Raw genomic sequence first — 6,000 nt, 5'->3', positions numbered from 1 at the left:
GTCCAATAACGGTATGCACAATTGTATCAAACACCGGCATGCACAACTGTATCGAATACCGGCAACTGTGTCCAATAACAGCATGCACAACTGTATCAAACACCGGCATGCACAACTGTATCGAATACCGGCATTCACAACTGTATCGAATACCGTCATGCACAACTGTATCGAATACCGGCATGCTCAACTGTATCAAATACCGTTATGTACAACAGTATCGGATACCGGCATGCTTATCTGTATCGAATAACGGCATGCACAACTGTATCGAATACCGGCATTCACAACTGTACCGAATACCGTCATGCACAACTGTATCGAATACCGGCATGCTCAACTGTATCAAATACCGTTATGTACAACAGTATCGGATACCGGCATGCTCATCCGTATCGAATACCGTCATGTACAACTGTATCGAATACCGTCATGTACAACTGTGTCCAATAACGGCATGCACAACTGTATCAAACACCGGCATGCACAACTGTATCGAATACCGGCATGTTCAACTGTATCAAATACCGGCATGTACAACTGTACCGAATACCGGCATGCTCAGCTGTATCGAATACCGGCATGCTCAACTGAGTCAAATACCAGCATGCTCATCTGTATCGAACACTATCATGTACAACTATATGGAATACCGGCATGCTCAACTGTATCAAATACCGGCATGCTCAACTGTATCAAATACCGGCATGTACAACTGTACCGAATAACGGCATGCTCAGCTGTATCGAATACCGGCATGCTCAACTGAGTCAAATACCAGCATGCTCATCTGTATCGAAAACTATCATGTACAACTGTATGGAATACCGGCATGCTCAACTGTGTCAAATACCGTCATGCTCAACTGTATCGAATACCATCATGTACAACTGTATCGAATACCGGCATGCTCAGCTGTATCGAATACCGGCATGTAAAACTGTATCGAATACCGGCATGCACAACTGTATCAAATACCGGTATGCTCAACTGTATCAAATACCGTCATGCTCAACTGTATCGAATACCGTTATGTACAACAGTATCGAATACCGGCATGCTCAACTGTATCGAATACCGTCCTGCACAACTGTATCTAATACCGGTATGCTCAACTGTATCGAATACTGACATGCTCAACTGTATCGAATACCGTTATGTGCAACAGTATCGAATACCGGCATGCTCACCTGTATCGAATACCGTCATGTTCAACTGTATCGAATACCGTCATGTACAACTGTATCAAAAGCTTTTTTGAAACCTACAAAGCAAGCAAATAGTTTACCATTTTTTTTATTATTATATTTATCTATCAATGTTTTTGAAACAAAAGTATGGTTTGATGTCCTCGACCTTTTTCTAAAGCCAATTTGATATTTACTATGATATTATTTTCTTTTAAGAAATTATCCAATCTATTGTTCAAAATGCTGTTGAAAAGTTTACCAACGCAGGAATTAATAGCAATTCCTCGATAATTTTCGGGTTTATTTGTGTCCCCCGATTTGAAGATTGATGTTATATATGCCGATGACCATTGCATAGGATAAAAACCCGAAGAGAATACAACATTAAATAGTCTTTGTAAAACTGGAATTAACATAGAAGACCCTGTCTTTAACATTTCTGCAGATATGCCATCTAAACCTGAGGCTTTCCCATATTTCAATTTTGAAATACAGTCTGAAATTTCGTTTGTCGAAATTCCAAAATTAAAATTACAAAATTGTTTATTTTTTTCCCATATTTTCTATATCAGACATAATTTCATGTATTCTATTTATTGATTAAGGTAATAGCTTTGACCATCCATTTTTAAACTTGTTAAGTGTTTAGAGGAAAGTGTATAAGTATAAAGAATCACAGCCAGCTTTACTTTTTTTTATTCTCATTTTTCTTTTTTTTTCTTTTTGTTTTTGTTTTTTTTTTATTGAATTTTTTTGTTTTTTGTTTTTGTTTTTTTAACAAAATTAAACCAATAATACCCCACTTGAATACAAGACATGATAACACAGATATACATCTAGGAACAAAGACTAAATAGGAAAAAATATAAAACATTTCTCGACATCAAATAACCATAAACGTACACACATGAAGTCGAAAACAAATGAATCTTTGAGACTGTGTTTGCTATACGTTATTATACGATGCCCTGATATTAATACGGGATTAAAAGTTGTATTTTGCGGTTGCCATCAGAGGCAAAGATATTAATCACTGCGTCGAAATCAATGTCAATCTCCGGGTGAACATGTATCATTGGCAACCTATTAAGCCTTCCCTCAACCATTGTCGAGAACAGGTAGGTTTTCACTCGTTCCAGGGCACTAAAGGATCTTTCTGCAATTGATAAAGTATTGATTGTCGCCAATATTGTTCAGGTGTATCCGCTGGTGTGTTGTTTCTATGCTGTTGCCTTCCTGTCGTTCTAGGTTTGCTTGGTTCTACACGTTGATCTTTTGCCAGTTTGAGGGTGTCCCTATACCACTCCTGCCAAATGCTGTCATCTTGTCTGACTCTTAAAAGAAGAAATCACAGTTTGGCTTCTGATGCTGCCTCTACCAGGTCAAGAGAGGGTTTCTGTAACAAAGTTGATAGTTTCAAGTTAATTTGCAAGAGGTGTTCTGTTATAACCAATGCGACCATGAATCCAAAATCATGAATGGCCAGCTTCAGCTACTTTGCATTTTTATCACCACCTGACGCGAAATCTTCCAAGGTGTCAACAGTTATTGGATGGGCAGCAATGAATGTGTCCAGAGCGTCAGCTCTACTTGACCATCTCTCACACATACTCTTTATTTGTTCTACCATCATGGGCCTCTCTCTGTTCCGGCTCAGCCTGTTCTATCTTTATTTGTTCTACCATCATGGGCCTCTCTCTGTTCCGGCTCAGCCTGCTCTATCTTTATTTGTTCTACCATCATGGGCCTCTCTCTGTTCCTGCTCTAGTATTGTTTTAAATCTTCCAGCCCTCTTTGAAGAATAATCAAAAGCCAATAAAACATTCATAGGTCACCGGTAGAGCGAATTATAGGAAGTGGACATGAAAATTTTCATAAAATTTTCACTCATTTCAATACACTTGTCATGACCAGGTTGGAGACCAAATGACGTTTTATCAAAGTTGTCAAATTTGATCATTTACAGGGGTTCATTATCAGAATTATAGAAAAAAGAACGCAATAGAAACAATACACTGCATTTGCTGACTCGGACTATCTTAACCAAGGATGTTTATCGAGTCATGTTCGATTAAAACTCTTTTTCACTCCCCGAATTTCTGTAAGAGGAAATACAAACGAAGCGGGAAAAACCCTTTCAGTAGAAAGAACCTTTGCTTGTCGTCAACCTTTCCCTTGTATGATGCAATATCAAAGTTTTGTGCCTGTAACGATTTAGGCACTAGCGTATTGTCTACACATTCATTGCTACATGGAGCAGGACGAGCAGACGTTATATCTGGCTCCGACAAAACTTGAGGTTCTATTAACCCTTGTTTACTTGTATCTGTGGAAGCAGTTTGTTCCTGTTTTCAAAAATGTATTGTGATTTTGCTCAAAGTATGGTTTGGTGAAGAGGGGTGACTTCTCTTCATTTTAATTTACATGTAAAAATAACTTGAGGATGATAATGTTTTAATTTCGAGTTGTCGGTTAAAGCGTGATACGTCAACGTAAACGGTGTCCACTTAGGTTTTTTTAAGTTCAAGATCAACACACGGACGCTTGTTTAATTGAACTCGATCTTGAACATATGAAACTTAAGCATCAAAGTTACATTTAAATGATCGAATGTTTAATAGAGATCAATAATAAGTCCAGATGTGATTGTTACAAGCAAATTAATGTAAATGTAAAACCAAGGTTGTGAAAAAAAAATTATCATAAAAACGGCTGCTTTGAACGCATGTATCAAAACTAAAAAAAAAAACCTCGACCCAAATACCTGTGCCATCTGCAGTCGACCCTGTGGTATGAGGGTTTCCTGGTCGTTCATTTTCAAAGAACCATCGGTGGCCTTGGGTTGACATGTTCATCCCGATGGGTTGTTGACTCTTTGACAGATGTGAACTCGTTATATTAAAAAGGGGTCATTACCGGAATTGATCTCCGCATGTTAGCTATAGTCAAGCCCAGTAGCTGAGAAATTCTATACCGCCTAAAGATATTACTTATACAGTCTGAATAGAGACCTATTATTAATTACAGGTCTATGGTCTAAATGTGGGAATGTTGAAGGGACCTTTTTTTTTAAAAAGATGCACAACAACTTCAATGTTCTTATAATTTCATGCATATATCTAAAAATAGCTTTCAAACTCCATTAATATTTTTGAAACTGAAACAAGGAAGGGATTTCCATTATATGACAAAGTTTAGTTGGTAGTTTCGGTTTATGATTGAAAAAGTTAAGATGTGATATTTTTAACTGTTATCAGTAATTAGACGTTATATTGTAAGTAAATAAAACTAAAGGTAATCAATTATACTATTTAATTTATTAATATATACATTGTTTACCATATTATTGTTTTAGTTGTCTGTTGTATATGAACATGGAGTTAAGCTATATATAAATCCTTAATATGAACAAAAATTAGTGCATTGCAGGATAGGAATTTGTCTCAGACCAAATATTTATTTGAAAAAATCCAAATAGAATTATATTGGTTGGGCCAAGACAAATAATTTGTGTTTTTACATGTATCAACTTGGCAGTCAAAGTCTGCATGATAATGAATGACAGGTCCCATTTTTGCAATTTTAATTACAAGTCAAGCAAAAGACCTTGTGCCACACTGTTATGAAAGGTTGTTCATGTCAAAAACCAAAAAAAAAAACCTACGCTTTAGTTGTTGTTTTAACATAATAAATCTTGTATTAAGTTGTTAAATATAGTTTTAATGTGGTAAACACTTCTTTAATGTGATGACTGATATCACTTCAAATTTGCTTCAGTTGCATTTTAAGGTATCAAATAAAGTTGAAATTTACAAAGTTAAGTGGCCAAATGTGTCATGTTTATTTCAATTTACTCTTTAAAACTTTTCAAAAGCTCTTAAACAGTACCAAATTAAGTAGCAAAATCATTATTAAATACTTGCACAGCTAACACATTAAACTTGCATTTGACAAGTGAAAGTTATATTTTTTTTAAAATGAAATAAAGTCATTATTCAATGTATTGCATTGCATTTTTTTTTATTCTAAGTAAGTCATTTATATTCAATATTCTGACCAACCACCAAAATTGAACAACAACCCCTTACTGTAGTCATTGAACAACAACCCCTTACTGTAGTCATTGAACAACAACCCCCTTACTGTAGTCATTGAACAACAACCCCTTACTGTAGTCATTGAACAACAACCCCTTACTGTGTAGTCATTGAACAACAACCCCTTACTGTAGTCATTGAAAGACCAACCCCTTACTGTAGTCATTGAACACCAACCCCTTACTGTAGTCATTGAACAACAACCCCTTACTGTAGTCATTGAAAGACCAACCCCTTACTGTAGTCATTGAACAACAACCCCTTAATGTAGTCATTGAACAACAAACCCTTACTGTAGTCATTGAACAACAACCCCTTACTGTAGTCATTGAAAGACCAACCCCTTACTGTAGTCATTGAACAACAACCCCTTAATGTAGTCATTGAACAACAAACCCTTACTGTAGTCATTGAACAACAACCCCTTACTGTAGTCATTGAAAGACCAACCCCTTACTGTAGTCATTGAACACCAACCCCTTACTGTAGTCATTGAACAACAACCCCTTACTGTAGTCATTGAAAGACCAACCCCTTACTGTAGTCATTGAAAAACAACCCCTTAATGTAGTCATTGAACAACAAACCCTTACTGTAGTCATTGAACAACAAACCCTTACTGTAGTCATTGAAAGACCAACCCCTTACTGTAGTCATTGAACACCAACCCCTTAATGTAGTCATTGAACAACAACCCCTTACTGTAGTCATTG

The 6,000-nt window shown here is 36.4% G+C and overlaps 1 protein-coding gene across 4 annotated transcripts in view; it reads left to right on the top strand.

Annotated features, from left to right (window-relative positions):
- The first annotated feature begins 4,149 nt into the window (after positions 1 to 4,149).
- LOC148623129 (uncharacterized) overlaps positions 4,150 to 6,000 on the top strand; it is a 38,999-nt gene continuing 37,148 nt past the window's right edge. For 3 of the 4 annotated variants that reach the window (XM_088573665.1, XM_088573667.1, XM_088573668.1), the window contains exon 1: positions 4,150 to 4,464. The gene's annotated coding sequence lies outside the window, so the exon portion shown is untranslated. Of the gene's footprint in view, positions 4,485 to 6,000 lie in introns of all 4 variants that reach the window. The other variant, XM_088573669.1, reaches the window with a different exon arrangement.

This window comes from Perna viridis, chromosome 3 (genome assembly GCF_037379345.1).
Source record: "Perna viridis isolate PV_CMFRI_1.1 ecotype Kerala chromosome 3, ASM3737934v1, whole genome shotgun sequence".
NCBI classification, from domain to species: domain Eukaryota; kingdom Metazoa; phylum Mollusca; class Bivalvia; order Mytilida; family Mytilidae; genus Perna; species Perna viridis.
The sequence above is the reverse complement of the archived record's forward strand: the minus strand, read 5'-3'. Positions and strand labels throughout refer to the sequence as shown.